Genomic DNA, 24251 nt, shown 5'->3' on the forward strand with positions numbered 1-24251 from the left:
CTATAAATAAGAGCTTCTCGGGAGGCAACTCGAGCACTAACTGTATTAACTTGTTTAAAAATTTAGTCTTCAACATCTAACTTACTAACGAAGCTCTCGAATACTGGTTTTCCACAGAGACATGGCGAAGCACACGGGCGTGCTTATGGCCGTGTGAAAACAAGGCAAGGATTTCCCCAAACACGAGCTATGATAAAATGCCACGGCAGTACGACATGGCTGTGGTTGAGCCTGCCAAAACAACATGGGCGTGCAACACGCCCGTGTGGAAGACCCGTGGTTGAAACTGAGAAACTAGCACGGGCGTGCGACACGCCCGTGTCTCACACCCGTGGTCGAACCTGTTAGATTGACACGGGCGTGGGGATTTCCCACAGGGTATGGGAGAAGCAAACGAAGCTAGACACGGTCGTGCAACACGATTGTGTGAACCCACACACCTGAGGTACACGGGCATAGGATGAATTTTAGACGCGCTTAAATAGGAAAAATGCAAAACACACGGGCAAAAATTGGGGAACAAGGGCATGTGCCATGGCCATGTGGCCCAAAATCTATAAATACCCTGACTATTCACTTTCTTCCCCATTCAAAAACCCTAACCCTAGCTGCTGCAAGTTCACACGGCCTCCCTGCCACGCCCGTGCGCCGCCTCCAACTTTATTTTTGACTTCCATTGTCCCCTTTCTAGCGTTTGTTTACTCTTTCCCCTTTAATTACACTCATTTATAATACTATTTCTCTTAGTAGTCTATATTTTTCATGTCATTTTTATCTTTCTATCACACAAATTTCATTTATAGGACAATTCATCATCTTTTTCATGTTCAAATTCCTACTCATTACATGATTTATCTACTCCATTTAATTAGTTAGAAATGAATATCCATGGTTAGGATAGTTGAAATAATTATGCCTTTTGTATTGACAGTTCTATTCATTCATATAGTAATGTGCATTCCATTCTTTGCCATTTTACTTATATCACCATGCTAGTGCCACAAAAGTATACCATTGAACTTATCGTTTTTAGTTAGTTTTAGTAGTTGAGGCTTGAAATTATGATTTTTAAGATTTGACTTTGTTTTACTTTGACCACTCATCAAGATGACTTGATGATTCTAATCGCAGATACCATGTCATCTTCACGTGGTAAAAAGGCTGCTGGCCCTGCTTCTAAGAAACAAAGGGAGCATCATCTTCTACGGGTCCAACCGCGAAAATTTGTCACCCCCTCCTACAGTTTCCCCTTGGGCCTCAGGAAGAACTTTTCCAAATACTTTGGGCCCGACCTTTAATTGTGGGCCACTGCATCGACTGGGCCGCCGTAGAACAAGTTCAGTTGGCTGATACGATTCGGGCCCTCTTAATCACCAACCCTTGGAAGTTGTTCTTTGGGATTATCGAACCAACATACCTCGAGCTCACGATGGAACTATGCTCAACGTTCCATCTTTAGACCGTAATGACGAACCGCGATGATTCTAGCACGGGCAATTTTGCCTAGGCAGATTAGTCTGCCAACTCAGTATCTCAGAATTCGGTATGGCACTAAATTTATATATGGAGGAGTTCAAGGAAGAATATGACTTAGTTGCTCTCACTTGCCATATACATTTCTCTCCCTCGAAGTGTTGGCACACTTTGGCCCCTGGCGCAGCCTCCTACAATCCTAGCCGCTCCAAGGCATCAGTTCTCCCACCATCCCTGAGGTACCTACACGCCATTTTGGCTCACATAATTATAAGGAGGCAAGAGAGCACTGGCGTCATCAACACTCACGACGCCTACATTTTATGGTGCATGTCGCATGGGCACGTCATCGACCTTGCCTATTTCATCGCCCCCGCAATTCAGCACCAGACGGAGTAGCATAGGAAGGAGGTCATCTCCATTGGCCCCTACGTGACTCGATTGGCGCGACACTTCGGGCTCCTCAACACTGCGGCCCAAGAATCATCCCTCACCTTCATCGGCCAGATGTCTCCACAAGGAATCTTGAGCATGCTTAGGATGAGGATGATCGAGAGGCACCGAGGAACCTACCCTCCCCAATATCGTCTCGCCCATTCTACCGAGGAGGAGACCTACGAGGACATTCTTGATAATGTCCCCCCACAGCACGAGGACCCACCGACTCAGCCACCACCACCCTCTCATCTAGTTCATGCGGTGGCTTCATATGCTGACATCTCTGAGCGCCTCACTCGATTCGAGTAGCAGTGTTTTCAACGATTTGACAACATTGATGCTACTCTACAGCAGATTTGTCAGCACCTCCACATCTCATCGCTAGTCCCACCTCGCAAACCATCCAGTGATGAAGATGTTTAAAAACATTTATTTATTATTTTATGTTTTTAATTTTTATTAAAACTACTTTTTATTTTTATTAGATTTTAAAAGTTTTATTTTTAATTATTAATTTCGGTTATTTCTTATTGAGTAATTATTCTTCCTAATATCCCCTAAAAAGTTCCTTAGTTTATCACAGTTATATAGAGCTCTTAAGCTCATCATCACATAGGAACTAAAACTCCACCGGGGAAAGGTTCTCCACGACTGCCATGTCCTGCTTGCCCACGACCATAGCTACCTCTAACACCCCAAACCCAGCCCAGACGTTATGACCGGATCCGACATGCCACATCGAAGCATTCAAAACATTTTATATTGTTGATCCGAAAAACTTACTTAGTGTTTTAAAAGATAATTTCATTATAGGTTAAAGTGAATGGAAGTCATGCACCGGTAGGAAACCGAAAAGAGGTGGTGAGTCCATCGGACCGCTAAGTACCAAGCTCCTTCAGATCCAATCCTAGACATGCATACCGCCATTGCCACACCTTAACGTCATGGATATTTCTAGGAAACCGATTTGATTAAGTCATTTTAGGAAAAGTGATTAATTTTGGAAAATACTTTCATTGCGGAAACTTTGTTTGTTGTCGTGTTATTTTGAAATCAATTGTTGTTTTTGAAAACGCGCCTAAAGCTATCCAATTTCAACAGTTAAAATAAGTAATACCTATCTTAGTAATACATATTAAAACCATCAAAAATAATTAAGCGGCCTTATTACATTTAAAACCCAAAACTTCAAACGTAAATAAAAGGATGTCCAGTTCACGAAGAAAATCAAACTTTCGAATGGGTGGCCACTCGAATTCCCTCACGACTCCAAGCCCACTATTGTTGGGGATTACTGCGTGGATGAAAATAAAAGGGTGAGTTTGGGGAAACTCGGTGTGTAAGGAAAACCCATTCAAAGCCCAAGTCACCTCAAGCCTATTGGGCCTAAGCCCATTCAGTAACATGATGGTCTTGGATCGAGCCCTTTCAGATTACAATAACCGGGCCTTAGCCCTTATTCAGATAACAAGATGGCCCATAGGCCCATTTCAAAATACATGCAACATCAATAACATATGCAAGCCCATTTGGGGAGACTACTCAACCCACCAACCACTACACTCCACCCGTACCAGCCCTACACTCCATGTGGGGAATAACTCAACCCACCCAGCCTAACACTCCACAGTTATAGCCTTGCTGCTCAGTTAACAGTAAATTGAGGCAAAGCCTCCAGTACGTGGACAAGCCACTTTTAGTACTTCCTCCGTCAATATCGCAATCCCATGCATCAGATAATAACAACATGGCATGCAGTAAATAACAAGAGTCAAACATGCATTTAGGTCAATTTAACCCTAGGGGTATTTCGGTAATTTATCTACTAGGGGTAAAACTGTAAATTTTCCACTTTTTAAAGGTATTTCAGTAATTTATCTATTTTAGGGTTTTCCATGCATATTCCTACTTTTCACGTACTAACAGAATCACGTACTGAGGGTTCTTACTGAATTGGGCCCGTTGGCCCATCATTCCAATTTTGGTCCATTAAGCCCAAAAATATCGAGGGCACAGAAAGCATGCACTTTGCAGTCCAAAATTTGCAGCTTACCAAAAACATTAATCGATTTACCTCACGAGCATTCACACACTCGTAAATCTACAAAATACCAGTTTTCGGCATTTCGGCTTTTCTACTTTTGCCGATCCAGACTAAGAAAGAGGGTGTTAGTTACACACCTGTTTGCGACGATATGCTGACGAGATCCACACACGAACCGCCTACAATTGGATTACTAACATGTTAATCAACTATTCAAATACAAACTACGAACTAACCCCTTACAATATTCGGCCAACCACACCTACAGATCATAGTAAGCTTATAAGAAATTAATAAGCAACTCATTAATAAATTTTTGTCAATGTTTACCACATAATCATAATCTCACTGCAAGCTGTCTTCCTGAACAACAGTCACTAAATCATTTATAACTAGAGCTACGAAACTCCAAATCAAATACTGTTAATTTTCCCTGAAAATAGACTCATATATCTTATATCCGTAAAATTTTCAGAATTTTTGGTTTGGCCAATCAATACCAGATTTTTCTCAAAGTTTCGCATGTTTCACTGTTTGACTAATCTACCCACTCTTCATTACGAATAAAATTTATCACTGTACAGAATTTAAAATATGTTCTCGTTTATTTCATTTGAAACTAGACTCAACAAGCTTTAATTACATAATTTATTCAACTTCTAATTCATCTCTCACAATTTATGGTGATTTTCCAAAGTCACATTACTGCTGCTGTCCCAAGCAGATTTATTACCAAATTCACTCTTTCACACATAACTTGCATGCATGTTATTTAAACATGTATATCACCAATCAATCATCACATATCTATGATTTTACTTAAGTATAATCTCCATTTCATCATTTTAAAGCACAACATGTTAGCCGATTTTTCCCTTTAGCATCTAAGGCACATGCATGTTCATTTGTTTGGCTCAACTTCACCTATCTTCCATTTTTCATCAAAAGAACATGAAACAACAACCATTTCCTTCATTTTAATTCATGACCAAATGCTCACAGCACAACTAAAACCAAAATATGCTTCAAGAGTTAAGGTAGAATCAAGAAGAACTCATGAACCTCAAAATAAAAGCAAACTACCATGAACTTACCTTCAATTTTCTTCCCCAAGTGACCGAACATTCAAGAGCTTTCTCCTCTCCTTTCTCTTCTCTAACTTTAGGCTATGATGAACAAAGATGGACAAAACTTTGTTCTTTTCACCCCTTTTTTTTTAATAAAATTTCATATTCCATCCATTTAATTCTTTAATACAAAAGACATGAAATTCCCATCTTGGAACATTTACCTGAACCATTATCATGGAACATTTACCTAACCCATTATCATGGAATATTTACCTAATCCATTATCATGGAACATTTACCTAACCCATTATCAATTTGTACCATAAATTATGGATATCAAGTGCTCATATTGTCTACAACAACATGATGGCTGGCCACTTCATGTAAAATGGGAGGTTTGTCATGCAAATCCTCCTATTTTGCACTCCTATTTATTTGGCCACTTCAATTTAGCCTATAGCATTTTCAAACATTTTCACATAGGTTCTATTTCATAATTTCACCCCCTTTTTCTTATGGAACAAAAATTAACTAAAATTGTCGGGTTTTATCTTAAGCTTGGGCCTTCTAGAGGCCCACTAACATAATTAAACCTATGACAACATTCACAGAATTCCCGAAAATTGGGGCGTTACACTACCACTAGAGATAATATCCTTTTGGCATAGGACTTATGGCCTAATGAACCTCTACGACTGCCGGAGTATCCTCCTCCACTCTCGAACCGATTACTCTCCAGAACTCTAGTTCGAGGAATTCATCATGCAAGAAGTTTCACTTCTCTACCTATCTTATTTTTATACTCTAATATCTATCTTTGTACATTGAGGGCAATGTACATCTTAAGTGTGGGGGGCATTTATTTCATTATCAGAAAAAATCCCTGAATGATTGCCTTGTTCTCTTGAAAAGCTTTCATATCATATTTAGGATAAATTTTAATTGATTTATGATTTTGATTGATATATCTTGAATTAAAACATAGGCAATTATGCATTGATTGTAACACCCTGAATTTGGGCCTAGAAGTTTTAGGCCTTGAGCATGGGAGCGGTTGAAGGTAGCTTATAATATTCTGTTGTGCGTGAAAATTTCGTAGTTGAAGGCTTGTTTTAGTGGTTAAGTGTGTTGAGAAGTGTTGGAGAAGTCCTGGGTTCAAACCTGGACTCTAGCAAAAATTTTGGTTTAAGGTGAATCAAACCCTGGGTGTAGTAGGTAGGCCTTAAGAATATTGTTGGAGAAATTGTGACACAAAAAGCCTTGTGGCTTAGTGGCAAGTAGCGTGTGGAGCATTTAAGGAGAGGCATGGGTTTGAATCCCATGGCAAGCAAAGAGCATTTATTTTGCTAACAGGGGGCGGCAAGAGTTGGTGTTGAATTTAAACTCTGATGATGGAGGGATCCCACATCGAGAAGCTAACATAAGAGTGGATGCGAAGCTGGCTTTAAATAGAGAGAACCATGAGGAGAGTAAACGTACCTTTCTTGGCTGATCCCTTTCGCTTTATGGCGTGCTCATTTGGGTTGGGCATCGGCTAAGAGTGCTCGGAGCGTGGATTAACTCCAGTCTCCAATCAGGTGTGTATTTTCTCGCTACTCTAGCTGTAGGATGGCTACTTCGAGCCGCGATGGGCCGAAAGGGGCCATGTGGGCTCAATGGGCCTACGGGCCCAATTGGATAAGTCATTTGATTGTGTAGTAAATATTGGACTAGGCTAGGTGAATCTCATATCTGTGGCTAGATTTGGGCTAAAAGGGCCACACGAGCGTGTGGGCCCATTTGGGTCGAGAAGGGCTTTAGGCCCATTCGTATTGTTATCCCTGTTTAGAATACTTTAGTTTACCAAATTACTGAAATACCCCCAGTTGTAAAATTACCAAAGTACCCCCGATTTATAAAATTACCCAAATTCCTCGATTTGTAAAATTACCGAAATACCCCTGTAAGGTAGAATTACTGAAATACCCCTATAAGGTAAAATTACTGAAATACCCCTATATAGTAGAATTACTGAAATGCCCCTGTAAGGTAGAATTACCGAAATACCCTTGTAAGGTACAATTATTGAAATACTCCTGTAAGGTAGAATTACCAAAATACCCTTGTAGGGTAGAATTACTAAAATACCCTTGTAAGGTAGAAATACTGAATACCCCTGTAGTGTAGAATTACTGAAATATCCCTGTAAGGTAGAATTACCGAAATACCCCTGTAGGGTAAAATTACTGAAATACCCCTATAAGGTAGAACTACTAAAATACCCCTATATGGTAGAATTACCGAAATACCCCTGTAAGGTAGAATTACCGAAATACCCCTGTAGGGTAAAATTACCGAAATACCCCTGTAGGGTAGGAATACTGAAATACCCCTGTAGGGTAGAATTACTGAAATACCCCTGTAGGGTAGAATTATCGAAATACCCTTGTAGGGTAGGAATACTGAAATACCCCTGTAGGGTAGAATTACCGAGAAACCCTCGTGGGGTAAAATTACCATTTTACCCTTAGGGTGTTAAATGACTATTTGCCCTTGTAGGCAAGTGACTGACTTGGACTATGTGGTTGACGAATTTGATTGTGAATATATGTTGGTGATATGAATGACTCGACTGTGACTGTTTGATTCAAATATGGACATGATATTCTGATTCTGTATGTTGTATGCCATGACATCTATATCTGTTGCATGGGTTATGGGTTATATTGATGGAGGAAGTACTGAAAGTGGCTTGACCACGTACTGGAGGCTTTGCCTCAACTTACTGATATCTGAGTAGCAATGCTGCAACTGTGGAGTGTAGGGCTGGGTGGGTTGAGCTATTCCCCACATGGAGTGTAGGGCTGGTACGGGTGGAGTGTAGCGGTTGGTTATAGGCTGGGTTGGGATTGCATTCCCATTCTGATTTTGATTCTGTTACCTGATACTGATTCTAATTCTGATTCTATCACCTGATTCTGATTCTAATTCTAATTCTGATTCTGATTCTAGTTCTGATAATGTTTCTTATTCTGTAATGGGTTAAAGCCCATCTGGTACTGTCTGTTGTAGTGGGCTAAGGCCTAATTGATACTGAAATTGTAAGTAGGGCTGAGGCCAAACTTTTAATTCTTTTATATGACTGACTGTTCCTTTTATATAGTAGGGGATTTCACACTGAGTTTTCGTAAACTCACCCCGTTTATTAACCTTTCAGGTAATTTCCAGCCTTAGACGGATTGGAGCTGCGAGGGGCTCGGAGGAAGTCACACACACAGTTTATTTTATAGTTTTGATTATTACTTTTAAATGTTTTATGTGGGTTGTAGTAAAGCCGTTGTAATTTTCTGGATTTCAAATTTGAAATTTTACTTATTGTTCTTATAATTGCTAGTATTAGAACACGATTTTCCAAAGCAACTATTGTTGTTTAAAACATCACGTATCCGCAATTGTTTTTAAATCAAGCTTCCGCAACTGCCAAGATTTTTACAAAGTTGTTACAAATGTTATTCAGCTGAGGTTTCTAACAAGGTTTAAAAAGGGTATAAGTTTTTAATTATTAAGAAGGGTTTTTAATGGAAACATTGTTTTCGAAAAACACTTCAATGTGACATGCCAGATTCGAGCCAAACTTCCAGGCCGGGTTTGGGGTGTTACATTGATTGTTGAAACTTTAAAACATTAGAGAATCAAACATGATAAGTTGATTTTTAAGAATTTAAAATCTTAGGCTGTTTCCTTAAGGTTTAGTTATTACTTTGAGTTGGGATTCACAAGTTTTAAACTTCAAAAAGCCATAATTTTTGTGAGATTTTTGAGCCTTTTGAGTATCTATTATTTCTTTCATGCTCACTTTTATTATTTCTTTGAGTGCGTCAATAGTGAACTGTTATTCTAGAACTTGCTTGATTATTCATGTTGAGACTGCACCATTTGATTTGATATGTCAAAATGATTAAGGCACTTAGGATTGACCTACTCATGCCATTAAAAGCCTACCTCCATAATTAACCCCTAGTGAACCCCTTTGAGCCTAACAAGCCATTTCTTGTATTACCCTTAATATTAACCTTTAACCCATTATTGTTGAAATCCCCTAAATTAATTTAAGTCCCATTTTTGTCGAGATTTGAATTGAAATAGTTACTTAGCTATGTTTTATTCTACTTTGTAATTTAATTTGTTCTTAAAAAAAAAACATGTATACATATTAGTAGTGATATTCTGTTTGTAAGCTTTAGAAGTTAAATTCCTTAGTCTGAGAAGAAGCTCTGTTGTACGCAAGTGATGATGAACTCTTTTTCTAGTTAGGTAATTTTTCAATTCAATCTCGATTTTAACCCTTTCTTTCGGCTTGTGACCACACCCCCTAACCAAACCTCATTACAACTCTCTAAAGACCTTTTGAATGATGTATCATCTTAAATTATAGTGGTGGAGATTTGATTTCATGCAAGCCTATGGTAATGACTTTTCATTATTGACTATTGACTGCTTCATTTATTTTCCTTAAACACCTCGAGTGATTTGAGTGAATCTATAGTGAGGATGTGAAACTCTATGGTATTCTGAATCAAAGGTAATTACTTAAATGAAGAGAGACACCTATGTTTGCATGATTAAATACTCAACTTGGAATGTTTGAAACTTTTATGTTCTTTTAGTTGAATTCTCAATGTATGATTACCTATGGATTATTTTGAGATATTATCAATAGCAATTATAAGTTGAGAAGAATTTATTTTGATTATGAGTTGAAAATTTTGCTTGAGGACAAGCAAATGCTTAAGTGTGGGGGTATTTGATAAATCGTAATTTATACATATTTTTCCCCCATGTTTAACACATTTTATGGATAATTTTCCATTAGAATAGGTGAATTCGATGCTCCTAATGCTTTAATTTCATGTTTTACACTTAGGAGAGCATAGGAGAGTGAAAGGAACGAGAAATGGGCCAAAAACAGAGAAAATGGGCCAAAGTACGAAATCAACACGGCCTGGACCTCCACACACGGGTAGACCATATGGCTGTGTCAATTTGGCAGGCTCGAGCACTGCCTGAAGTAAACGCACACGAGCTTGTCACACGGGCGTGTCCCTGCCAAGCCCAAGTTGATTCCAATTCGAAAAAGGCTAATTTTGAGGGCTTTTAGGCATTCCAAAGCCTATAAATACACCCTAGAGAAGGAAGAAAAAGGGACACAGAGGAGGGGAGTAAGGAATTACTCCAAGGAAGCCTATTGATCCATCTCAGAAGCCGGATTTATCATCAAGACTGAAGATCTCTCCTCAATTTCCCTTCAGGAGTTTTGGGTTTTCTTTATGTTTTGTATTCTTTATCATTTTGAGATGTTTTCTTATTTAGTTATGAACTAAATCCCCTAAATACCTAAGGGGAATGAAACCTAAGATGAATCTTGTTATTATTTTCTGAATTGTATGATAAATATTTGACTTGTTCTTAATTATGTGTTCTTAATTCTTGTTTTGATATCCCAGAATACCGATTCAAGATAAGCTCTTATTCAGAGGAGGAATAGACCCTATTTAAGAGTATATTTGTCATAATTAAGCGGAGTTGATTGCGCGCCTAGACATAGGGTGACAAGATTTTACCGGATTAGGGTGAAACCTAATAAGGGGATCCATAGATCGAGTTAATGCAACCCTAGAGTGTTAATTAGAGAAAAGTCTTGGTTATTCAATCTAGGGATTAGACATTATTAGTCTTAAATAGGGATAATAACATAACTTAGGGATCTTTACGGAACAAGTTAAATGAATAAATTGTCCGATTCAGAGCTAGAATAAAAAGTACAGTCTAGGTGAATTTTTCCTTAGGTATTGTCTTCATTCAATCAATTTTCCTTAAAGCAATTCCCCAATTCCATTCTCTATGCATTCTTAGTTTAGATAATTAGTTAGTTAAAACAAAAACCTCTTTATTCTTAGGCTAGATAATAAAAAGACAGTTATTACTAGTACTTTTAGTTCCTTTGGGTTCGACAATCCAGTTTTGCTAAAACTATACTACTGTTCAATAGGTACACTTGCCTACATCACGATAATAGTTAGTTCAAGAATGAGTAATTATAAATATTTAAAACCTATCACGAAACCACGCGATCAAATTAAAAAGCCAAATTTTGTCCATCTTCTTCCCATGGCCGAATTTTACAAGGCAAAACCATGGCTAGGTTTTTCAAGCTTTCAAGCTCGATTGTAAGTCTGTTCTAGCCTTATTTTTAATGATTTTTATGTTTTTGAAATCCTTGTAACAAGATCTATCTATTTCTACCACTAATTTAAGACATAATAAAAGTCAAAAATTTTACCCATGATGGATATTTGTGTATTTTGATTTTTAAATCTAGATTACACAAGTTTGATGTTTGATAAATGACTTTTCCTGAGTGATTTTTAATGAAAATGCCTAAAAGGACCTATTTGTAAAAGTTAAAAAATAAGTAGTAAAAGTGTGTTTTAATGAAAAATGTGGGCTGGTATGAGTACAATAAAGTTTAGCTAGGCTTGGGTAATGAAGAAATTTGATGAAAATCATTTTACGAGCCTAGGGACTAAAATGTAAAAATGTGAAACTTTAGGGTCAAAAATGTAATTTTTACCATAATGTGATTTTTGGCTGATTTGAATAGTGTAATGATTAAATAAGTTAAATGTGATACTATAGATCAAGAAAAACAAGGTTCGTACCTAGAATAGGGAAAAACGAGTATTTGATGGTTAGGTCATTTTCGCCATTTTTATGTCGAGGTAAGTTCGTATGTTTAATAAGTATTAAATTATATATGTATAAATGCTTAATTGATATAATTGTGGTAAATGCTATATTATTGAAATGAAATGTGAATGTTATTGAGTGCGATACTATAGAAATGATCGATAGAGGTTCGATACAACGAAAGTCCCAGTTGAACCTTAGGAATAGATAGGATACAAATGTCATGACATTAGGGTTACTGAGATTACGTGTAAGACCATATTTGGGATATGGCATCTATATGAGATTTCGTGTAAGACCATATATGGGATATGACATCGATATGAGACTTCATGTAAGACCATAGCTGGGCTATTGGCATCGATACGAGATTTCATTTAAGACCATATCTAAGATATGGAATTGGTATGGTATTGTGCGTACGAGATTCCCGAGTATCCTTTAGAATTCCAAGTGGTTCAACGGGTATGTCAAAGAAGAGAAAAAGTATGTAAGTATTACGAATTGGTAAAAGTATGTACGTAAAGTCTATATGCGTTGACTTCATGAAATTTGAGTTCATGATTTCCACGAGAATGATTTTGTGAAAACCTTGTGATTTTTGTCCTACACTTGTGACGTATGGAATTCATGATAAATTTGGTTGAGGATCATGTGATTGGCTTCTGGGCCAAATTGAGTTATGATATAGCATCTTTTATTCACAGAAATTGTGATTTATTGGATATGAGAAAAAGGAATGACTGGTATAATTGCCTATTAAAATGACTATGAAAGTATGAGAAGATATGGGCTTTAATCAATTGAAAAATGTCAAAATATATGCTTGAAATGTGAATACTCATAATTTAATGTGCATGTTTACTATGAGGTTTGAAATGACTTGTTAATTGCTGTGATATGTTATGAAAGAGAGATTACAGTTGTTAGGCTAATGCCAAGATATGTTAAATTATGCTTGTAAGTTAATGAGTAAACATCGTGATTGAATAAAATTATAAATATGAGATTTATAGTAATTGGTATTTTTTTTTGTTTAAATTGTTGAACTTGATAAATGCCTAATAAGAGTTGCTTATTATTTTCATGCGGACTTACTAAGCTATATAGCTTAACCCCTTCCTTTCCTATGTTTTATAGTGCCATCAAGCTAGCTTGAGTTAGAGATTGCCGGAGATCCTATCACACTATCAAGCTATCATTTTGGGTATTAATGAATTCAAGTATTTTGAGTTATGGTTTGTATAGGGACTTGGTCATTTTATTATATGTGTCATATGATTTTAGCCAATGTAATGGCTTGTGTTGCTATTTGGCCATGTAAGTTGGCTTATAGTGGCAACATAGTTGTAAACCTAAGTATATTCATATATGTGTCAGTGTTTATGGTGATATGATCATGATATGCTTGGTGAATGTGAAATATTTGGAAATGTGATTTATGACATGATTGTGTAATGTTTGGAATTGTGACCTATTGATGAGATGAGGAATTTGAGTATAATTTGGTAACTATATAGTAATTGAATGATGCCTAATGAATGTGAGATTTGTATGTTTGATTTAGGGCTTAATAAATGTAGTGAATATTTTAGATAAAGATATAAAGTTGATATGTTTTAACCATGAATGTGGATGTTTTGGTTGTTTAAGTATGTATTGTTTTGTGCGTTTGAATTGGGGTAAAATAAGGGTAGAAAATGGCTTGGTAAATAGCCTTATTATTGTCTACATTGGTAGACGCACGGACATGTGTCCAGCCCGTGTGTGACACAGGGTCAGCCCTATGGGCGTGTGATCCAGCCGTGTCTCCCTTGCACCTAAATTGTTGCAAAATAGAATTCTCAATATCAAGCACACGGGCATGAGGCACGACCGTGTGTCTTAGCTGTGTGAAGGACATGGCCTCGAGACATGGGTGTGTGACCTCTGTTTTAACAAAAATTCTCTAAGTTTCGTAAAATTTTCTAAATTTCTCGATTTAATCCTGAATCACTTCCAAAGCATGTTATGGCCTCGTAGGCTCATGTTAGGGACTTTATGCTCAATTTTAAAAAGTTTTAATTTGGTCGAAAATTTATGACTCGAAATGTATGTTTGCTTGGGGTGTCACAATTGAGAAAATAAAAGTTAAGGATTTCAGAACCATTTTAAGGGTTCTGTATGTTTCTACAAAAATGGATTTGAAGTTTAAAATACTGAGTAGAACACATGATTTTGGTTATACTGCTTAGCTGCTAGGAGAATGGATGCTCTAGCATTGGAAAAACTAAGCTAGCGAGACAAAGAAGTATTGGGTGAATTTCTAAACTCTATCATTGAGAATGCTTGTATAAATGAGGTTGAGTAGTTTTTTTAGTGTTTTCCAGTATCTTGCTATAAAATAAATGGATATGATATTATGCCTGAAGAGTAGTGTACCCCATGATAACATGTTATGCATTCCATGTATTGCATATGGTAGAGTATAGAGGGAAAAGTGTGGATGGGGTAGATGAAGCTAGGATTTAGGAATGGGAATTTCTGTTAGTTGCCACCATATGATGTTGTTGGGTGCAAACCGTGATGTACGAACCTCCGGGCCTTCCAAAGGGGGCATTGCAGTGTTCAAGCCTCAAAGTATAGGAATGGAAAATTTGAGGAATGGGCAGATGAATAGGAGAATTAAATTTTATTACAATATCGTCATACAGGGTTGCTTACTAAAAACCATCATAAGCAAAGCTCTGGAACTTGCATAAAAGGGGCACTTTAATGTTTGGGCATCAAAGTAAAAATGTGAAACGAAATTATATCAATTAGTCTTTCGAGGAAATACCATGATGACAATATTTGGGTTCCATAGAACAACACCCTGGTGATGGTTAGTAGGATTTATGGGAAGACACCGCGACGACGATAAGGTCCTTTAAGGCAATGCCTCAAAGAGGTTAAAAGTGTAAGATCATAACTCAGCTATGGCAACTAGTGTAGTCTGCCGAGGTAATAAACACAGGACAATTTTCCAGGACATTAAATATTTGATTATAAGGTATAAGACCATAGCTCGGCTATGACAATCAATAGAGTCTACTGAGACAAAAAACATGGGGTAGTTCGCCAATATGTTAAACATGGATTTATGTAGTCTAAGACCATTGCTTGGCTATGGTAGCATGTGGAGTCCGTCTAGACAATAAACACAGGATAGTTCGCCAAGACATTAAACATGGAGTCTGATGAGTAAGATCCTAGTTTGACTATGGCAGCATATATAATTCGCTGGGACACTAAACTCGATAGTTATGCAACATCCCGATATACAACCTAAAAGTTTGGAGTTTGTAAGCATGGGGTTTGCCAATGGTACGATGAGCTGGTGTCTGCTAGAAGACTTTCAGCACAGTTCGTCAATAGGTTCAACGAGCTAGGGTTTGTTATTTGGTTTGGCTAACTGAGGTTTGCAAGTTGGTTTGGTAAACTGGGGTTCGTTAGTATAATTCGAGTTACACTGGAATTAGAAAGTCGACTTGTTTTCCAATTAGGACACTATCCATGCACATAACTATCTCGTAGGTCAAGTAGGGTATACTAAGAATACTAAAACACTTATTGCCTTTAAATTAATCCATTTTCATAGAGAGTCCTCTTATCGATTATTCTTTTTGTCAAGTCTCTGTTTTGCTAAGGTTAATTGTCTAGAAGGTTAACTCGTATATTTGAATTTTGTGTTTTGTTAAGTAATTAATGCTTATGTATGTTATTAACCATCCGGACCATTTAACAGTAAGGACAAAGGAAAAGCAAAGCTTATTTAAATTTTCAACTAAGTGTTGAGTGTTCAGGGATTGCCATTTGTGTGCGAACCATTGCGTTTTTAGGAGCTTAGAGTTTTTAAAACTAAGTTCCAATTGTAAGTCTTTCTATAATCTCTATTTTTCAATATACGCGATTATGTTTTTAAATATATGTTTTATGCATGCTGGTCGCAATTTTCGTGACAGGTAAGTTTTAAATATTTATAATTAATCGTTCTTGAAACTAACTGTTATCGCGATGAAGGCAAGTGTACCTATCGAACAGTAGTATAGTTTTAGCAAGACCGGGTTGTCGAACCCAAAGGAACTAAAAGTACTAGTAATGACTGTCTTTTTATTATCTAGCCTAAAAATAAGGTGGTTTGGTTTTAACTAAATAATTAACTAATTTACAGAGAATGGAATTGGGGGATTACTTTTGGAAAACGATTGAATTAAGACAATACTTAAGGAAAAATCCACCTAGACTGTACTTGTTATTCTGTCTCCGAATCGGACGATTTATTCATTTAACTTGTCCCGTAGAGATCCCTAAGTTTTGTTATTATCCCTATTCAACACTAATAACGTCTAATCCCTAAATTGAATAATTGAGACTTTTCTCTAATTAACACTCTAGGGTTGCATTATCTCGATCTATGGATCCCCCTATTAGGTTTCACCCTAATCCGGCAAAATCTTGTCACCTTATCTCTAGGCGCGCAATCAACTCCGCTTAATTATGACAAATGTACTCTTAGACAGGGTCTATTCCTCCTCTGAATAAGAGCTTATCTTGAATCAGTATCCTAGGATATCAAAACAAGAATTAAGAACACATAATTAAGAACAAGTTAAATATTTACCATACAATTTAGGAAATAATAACAAGATTCGTCAGGTTTCATTCCCCTTAGGTATTTAGGGGATTTAGTTCATAACTAAAAAGGAAAAAATCTCAGAAGAATAACGAATACAAAACATAAAGAAAACCCAAAACTCCTGAGGGAAGTTGAGGGGAGATCTTCAGTCTTGATGATGAAACCGGCTTCTGAGATGGATCAATCAGCTTCCTTCGAGTAATTCCTTCCTTCCTCTCCGTGCCTCCCCTTTTTCTCTTCCTTTAAGGCATATTTATAGGCTTTAGAATGCCTAAAAACCCTCAAAATTAGCCTTTTCCAAAGTGGACTGGACTTTGGGCTCGGCAGGGACACGTCCGTGTGAATCGTGATACGAATCTGCCAAATTGACATGGCTGTGTGGCCTGCCCGTGTGAGGAAGTCCAGGCCATGTTGATTTCGTACTTTGACCCATTTTCTCCGTTTTTGGGTCGTTTCTCGTTCCTTTCGCTCTCTTATGCTCTCCTAAGTATAAAACATGAAATTAAGGTATTAGGAGCATCAAATTCACCAATTCTAAGGAAAAATCATCCATAAAATGTGTTAAGCATGGGGTAAAAATATGTATAAATTACGGTTTATCAAATACCCCCACACTTAAGCATTTGCTTGCCCTTAAGCAAAATTCTCAACTCATAATCAAAATAAATCCTTCTCAACTTATAATTCCTATCAATAATATCTCAAAATAATCCATAGGTAATCATACATTGAAAATTCAACTGAAAGAACATCAAAGTTTCAATCATTCCAAGTTAAGCACTTTATCATGAAAATATAGGTGTCTCCCCTCGTCTAAATAATTGCCTTTAATTCAAAATGTCACAGAGTTTCACATCCTCACTAAATATTCACTCAAATCACTGGAGATGTTTAAGGAAAATAAATGAAGCACTCAATAGTCAATAATGAAAAGTCATTACCATAGGCTTGCAGGAAAATCAAATCTCCACCACTATAAATTTAGATGGCACATCAATCAAAAAGTCTTTAAAGAGTTGTAATGAGGCTTGGTTAGGAGGTGTGGTCACAGGCTAAAAGTAAAAGTTAGAATCGAGATTGAATTGAAAATCCACTTAACTAGAAAAAGATTTAATAACACTTGTGTACAACAGAGATTCTTCTCAGAATATGGAATTTAAATACTTAAGCTCAAAAACAAAAGATTACTACTACTAATATGTATACATTTTTTTTTATTTTTTTAAGAACAAGTTAAATTACAAAATAGAATAAAACATAGTTAAGCAACTATTTCAATTCAAATCTCGACAAAAATGGGGATCAAATTAATTTAAGGAATTTCAAAAATAATGGGTTAAGGGTTAATATTAAGGGTAATATAAGAAATGGTTTGTTAAGCTAAAGGGGGTTTACTAGGGGTTAATCATGGAGGTAGGCTTTTCATGGCATGAGTGGGTTAATCCTAAGTGCCTTAATCATTTTGACATATCAAATCAAATGGTGTGGTCTTGACATGCATAATCAAGCAAGTTCTAGAATAACAGTTCCATACTGATGCACTCAAAGTAATAATAGAAGTGAACATGAAAGAATTCATAGATGCTCAAAAGGCTCAAAAATCTCACAAAAATTATGGCTTTTTGATGTTTAAAACTTGTGAATTCCAACTCAAAGTAATACCTAAACTTTAGGGAAACAACCTAAAATTTTAAATTCTTAAAAATCAACTTATCATGCTTGATTCTCTAATGTCTTAAAGTTTAAACAATCAATGCATAAGCGCCTATGTTTTAATTCAAATATATCAATCAAAATCATAAATCAATCAAAATTTATCCTAAAAATGATATGAGAGCTTTTTAAGAGAACACAGCAGTCATTCAGAGACTTTTCTGATAGGGAAATAAAGTAAATACCCCCCACACTTAAGATGTACATTGCCCTTAATGTACAAGGATAGATAGGAAATGATAAATTTATAATCATAAGATAGGGGGAGAAGTGAAACTTCCTGTATGATGGATTCCTCGAACTGGAGTTTTAGAGAGTAATCGGTGCGAGAGTGGAGGAGGATACTCTGGTGGTGGTAGAGGTTCTTTAGTCTATAAGTCCTGCGCCAAAAGAATATTATATCTAGTGGTAGCTATGGCCGTGGTCGATCAGGACATGGTAGTTGTGGAGAACCGTTCCCGGTGGAGTTTGTAGTTCCTATGGGATGATGAGCTTAGGAGCTCTATATAACTGTGATAAAATAAGGAACTTTTTAGGGGATATTAGAAAGAATAATTACGCATAAAGAAATAACCGAAATTGATGATTGAAAAAAATAAAATTCTAAAGTCTAATAATAAAAAAAATAAAAAGTAGTTTTAATAAAATTTAAAAACATAAAATAATAAATAAATATTTTTAAACATCTTTATCGCTGGATAGTTCGCGAGGTGGGACTGGCGGTGAGATGTGGAGGTGCTGACAGATCTGCTGTAGAGTAGCATCAATGTTGTCAAATCGTTGAAAACACTGATGCTCGAATCAAGTGAGGCGCTTAGAAATGTCAGCTTATGAAGCCACCGCATGAACTGGATGAGAGGGTGGTGGTGGCTGAGTCGGTGGATCCTCGTGCTGTGGAGGGACATCATCAGGAATGTCCTCGTAGGCCTTCTTCTCGATAGATTGGGCAAGACGATATTGAGGAAGGTAGGTTCCTCGGCATTTTTCGATCATCCTCATGCTAAGCATGCTCGATATGCCTTGTGGAGACATCTGGCCAATGAGGGTTAAGGATGATTCTTGGGCTGTGGTGTTGAGGAGCCCGAAGTGTTGAGCCAACCGGGTAACATAGGGGCCAATGGATATGACCCCATTCCTATGCCGCTCCGTCTAGTGCTGAATCGCGAGGGCGATGAAATAGGCAAGGTCCATGACGTGCCCGTGTGACATACACCATAAAAAGTAGGCGTCGTGAGTGTTGATGACGCCGGTGCTCTCTTGCCTTTCTGTAATCGTGTGAGCCAAAATGGCGTGTAGGTACCTCAGAGATGGAGAGAGAGCCGATGCCTTGGAGCGGCTAGGATTGTAGGTGGCCCTACCTGGTACTAGTGCGTCCTAGCACCGTGAAGGAGGAGGATGGATGTGGCGGTTGAGATCATGTAAGTCATTCTCCTCCTTGAATTTCTCCGAATATAAACCCAGTGCAGTACCAAATTCTGGGACGCTGAGCTGGGGGATTAATCCGCCTAGTCAAAATTGCACCGTGCCGGGGTCATCGTAGTTCATCATTACGGTCTGAAGATGAAATGTGGAGCATAATTCCATCGTAAGCTCAAGATACTTTGGCTCGATGATCCCAAAGAAAAGCTCCCAAAGGTCGGTGGTTAGGAGGGCCCGAATCGCATCAGCCAACTGAACTTGTTCTATTGCAGCCCAGTCGATGCAGCGGCCCGCAATTAAAGGTCGGGCCTAGAGTATTTGGAAGAGCTCTTCTTGGGGCCCGATGGGGAACCTCAAGAAAGGGTGGCAAACTTCCGCAGTAGGACTCGAGGAAGATGACGCTCCCTTCCTTTTCTTTGAAGCAGGGACAGCAACCTTTTTACCACGTGAGGATACCTGCAATTATAAAGGAGAATAATAGTAGGTAAACGAATTTGAAAAGCCATGAATTTGAACTAAGAATTTTAGCCAAAATTACTAATACTAACTAAACTCAGCAACATAATAATTTTGATAGCATAATTTCGTGACATTGGCATTGCAAGGGCATGAGAATGGGCATCGAATTTCATGGAAATATAAAGAGCATAAATTTGGCACATGGCATGAGTTGTAATGGTAAATAACAAAAAACAATTGAAAACTATGAATATTGATTTAGAATAGGTGAATAAGGCATGAGAGTTTCATAAAAATATGTCATGGGGAATGAATGATAACTAATCTTAAAAGAAATGAAACTTGAATGATAGCATAGTGTGATATACATGAAGATTATAGCATTAACAATGCGTGGAGTTAAAGGTAGAAGAGTGAACAAACGCTAAAAAATGGAAAATAAGCGTCAGGAATGAAGTTGGAAGCGGCGCACGGGCGTGCGGGGAGGGCGTGTGGACTTGCACTGGCTAGGGTTAGGGTTTTTGGGTGTAGAAGACAATGAATAGTGAAGCCTATTTATAGATTTTGGGGCACACGACCAGGTAACACGCTTGTTTTCCCCAATTTCAGCCCGTGTGATTTGCGAATTTTGAGTTTAGGCACGTTTGACATTTAGTACACCCCCGTGTTCCTTGGGCGTGTGGGTGCGTGTCAATCTAACAGGTTCAACCACGGGTGCTAGACACAGGCGTGTCACACGCCCGTATTGTTTTAATAGGTTCACCCACGGTTCTTCCACACGGGCGTGTCTCACGCCCGTGTTGTTTTGGCAGGTTCGACCACGGCCATGTCGCATGGCCGTGGCATTTTATCATAGCCCATGTTTGGGAAAATCATTGCCCTGTTTTCACACGGCCCTAAGAACGCTCGTGTGCTTGGTCGTGTCTCTGTGGAAAACCTGTATTCAAAAGCTCTGTTAGTAAGTTAGGTGTTGAAGACTAAATTTTAAATAAGTTAATACAGTTAGTGCTCGGGTTGCCTCTCGAGAAGCGCTTATTTATAGTCTAAGCTCGACTTACCTCTCAATTGAATGGTCATGGTGGTTCAAGGAGTTTATACTCCTCATTCCTGCTATCATTCTCATCAAAATAAGGTTTCAGACAGGTGTTGTTTACCTTAAAAGTGCCAAACTTGGGAGGACTTACCTCGACTGTACTGAATGGGAAAATGCTAAGTACCGTAAGAGGGATTTGTTCATTCAGTGTGGTAGTGACAATGTGAGGATCTGCGGCATCTAATAAGACTTTATCTCCAACCTTAAGTTGTTTTGGCAAGGTATTGAGCTCGTCCTTGCGTAGTTTTGGTTTATCGTGTGTTCTCGATTTATGCGTCCGCCATTCATCTAGCTCCTCGATTTGTAACCTTCAATTATCATGAAAAGGTCCTCTACTATTGCTTGAGAATGACTCATGTGCTTCCTTCAGACTCATTTCCTACAAAGTAGGTTGTACCATATTTCAGTTTTAGTAGAATGGGTTAAACGATCACCTTCAATTTTCGATGTGTTGCCAAAATTGCAAGCTTGAAGGGTGATTGTTTCGTCTCCCACACGAAGTGTGAGTTCACCTGTGCCAACATCAATGATCATTTTAGCAGTTGCTAAAAAGGGCTTTTCCAGAATTAAATGAGTGTTGCTATCCTCTTCTATGTTTAGAACAATGAAATCCACGGGAAATATAAATTTATCGATTTTAACTAGTACATCTTCAATAATACCCCTAGGAAATCTTATAGTTTTATCTGTTAATTGAATGCTCATCCTAGTCTGTTTGGGTTTCCCAAGACCTAATTGTTTGAACATTTTGTAGGGCATGACGTTAATACTAGCCCCTAAATTAGCTAATGCATTATTAACATCTAAACTACCAATTAAGAAAAGAATTGTAAAACTCCCTGGATCTTTTAGTTTGTTCGGTAGCTTATTTTGTAGAATGGTTGAGCAAACTACGTTTAGCTCCACATGCGACGCCTCGTCCAACTTCCACTTATTTTCTAAAAGCTCCTTTAAAAATTTCATTGCATTTGGCATCTGTGATAGAGCTTCAATAAACGGTAAGTTAATGTGTAATTTTTTTAAGAGTTTAAGGAATTTCCCAAATTGTTCATCTAAGCGGTCTTTCCTTGTCGGGTTGGGTATGGCACACGAGGTTTATATTCGACATTCACTGATTTGTTTTTATTATGACCTACCTCACCTTGACCTCTGCTTACCATAGTTTCTTTCCTGAATTCTAGCTCAGGCTCAACTAATCCTTCTTCATCTTGAACATTAATTGTGTTGAGTTGTTCCCTTGGGCTAGGTTCAGTATTACATGGCAAGCTACCTTGTGATTGTTCAGAGATTAGTTTGGAAAGCTGGCCTATCTGAGTTTCGAGCCCTTGGATCGACGCTTATTGATTTTTAATTGTTGTCTCAGTGTTCTGGAAACGAGTTTCTGACACAGAGATAAATTTAGACAACACCTCTTCAAGGTTCGGCTTCGTCTCTTCAAAGTTATGGTCTTTGACTTCCCTAACAACCCCACGAGAAATTTGGGTGGTTCCTCCAACCTGTATTGTAAGTGTTACAATATGGATTGTTTTGAGATCGAGATTTATTACCCATGTAATTTAACTGCTCATTATCCATGTTGAGGCCATAAGGTTGGTATTCCGAATTGCTTGATCCACCTCCACTTGCTTCGCACTGCAGTACTGGGTGAACCAGTGAAGAACTAAGAAAACCATCAATTTTCTTATTCAAGAGTTCTACCTAATTAGAGAGCATGGTGACCGAATCAACATTATAAACACTGGCTGTTTTCGTTGGTTTTGTAATCATGACTTGCCACTGATAGTTATTCAGTGACATCTCCTCTATAAACTCATAAGCATCTTCAGGTGTTTTATTATTGATGGTTTCGCTAGCAACTGCGTCAACCATTTGCCGAGTCGAAGGATTCAGGTCATTATGAAACGTTTGAACCTGAAGCCAAAGAGGTAATCGATGGTGAGGGCACCTTCTCAGTAAGTCCTTGTATCTCTCCCATGCATTGTAAAGAGTTTCTAAGTCCATCTACACAAACGAAGAGATATCATTACGAATTTGGTCGTTTTAGCCGGCGAGAAATATTTTAATAGAAATTTTTCGGTCATTTGTTCTCAAGTAGTGATTAACCCTCATGGTAATGAGTTCAACCACTGTCTAGCTTTGTTCCTCAATGAAAAAGGGAATAACTGAAGACGAATGACATTATCAGAAACACCATTAATTTTAAATGTATCGCATAGTTCCAAAAAGTTTGCTAAGTGAGCGTTGGGATCCTCATCCTGCAAACCATCAAACTAAACAAATTGCTGTATCATTTGAATAGTGTTAGGTTTTAGTTCAAAAGTATTTGCAGCTACAGTAGGTCCAACTATGCTCGATTTAGTTCCTGGTAAAGAAGGTTTAGCATAATCATACATAGTGCGTGGAGTAGGATTTTGATTAACCGCAATTACAGGAGGTAGCTGATTGTCTTGGTTTTCAGCCATCTCTTCGGTTGGGGGTTGAGTATCGTTCTCTTGCTCGTTCTCTGTGTATCTTAAGCTTCACCTTATTTCTCTTTGGTTTCTGCGAACTGTGCGATCGATTTCTTCGTCAAAAAGTAGTGGTGCTGACGGGTTTCTTCTAGTCATAAACTATAGAAACCTGCTAAGAGAAAGAAAAAGTAAATTAATAAATAATAATAATAAATTAAATTAAATTAAATTGTAAGAAAAATACATGGCTAAAGTAATAAATATTGAGCGTTCCTAATATCTTAGTTCCCGGCCAATGGCGCCAAAGACTTGGTCGCGATTTTCGTGACAGGTAAGTTTTAAATATTTATACTTAATCGTTCTTGAAACTAATTATTTTCGCGATGCAGGCAAGTGTACCTATCGAACAGTAGTATAGTTTTAGCAAGACCGGATTGTTGAACCCAAAGGAACTAAAAGTACTAGTAATGATTGTCTTTTTATTATCTAGCCTAAAAATAAGGTGGTTTGGTTTTAACTAACTAATTAACTAATCTAAGAATTCACAGAGAATGGAATTGGGGGATTTATTCACCTAAGGAAAAATCCACCTAGACTGTACTTGTTATTCTGGCTCTGAATCGGACGATTTATTCATTTAACTTGTTCCGTAGAGATCCCTAAGTTATGTTATTAACCCTATTCAAGACTAATAACGTCTAATCCCTAG

The 24251-nt window shown here is 37.7% G+C and overlaps 1 non-coding gene across 1 annotated transcript; it reads left to right on the forward strand.

Annotated features, from left to right (window-relative positions):
* Nucleotides 1-23019: 23019 nt before the first annotated feature.
* LOC128294291 (small nucleolar RNA R71) lies at nt 23020-23123 on the forward strand. The gene has a single exon (XR_008284605.1). It is a non-coding gene; the product is annotated as a small nucleolar RNA R71 (small nucleolar RNA).
* Nucleotides 23124-24251: the final 1128 nt, after the last annotated feature.

Source organism: Gossypium arboreum, chromosome 6 (assembly GCF_025698485.1).
Source record: "Gossypium arboreum isolate Shixiya-1 chromosome 6, ASM2569848v2, whole genome shotgun sequence".
In the NCBI taxonomy this organism is placed as follows: Eukaryota; Viridiplantae; Streptophyta; class Magnoliopsida; order Malvales; family Malvaceae; genus Gossypium; species Gossypium arboreum.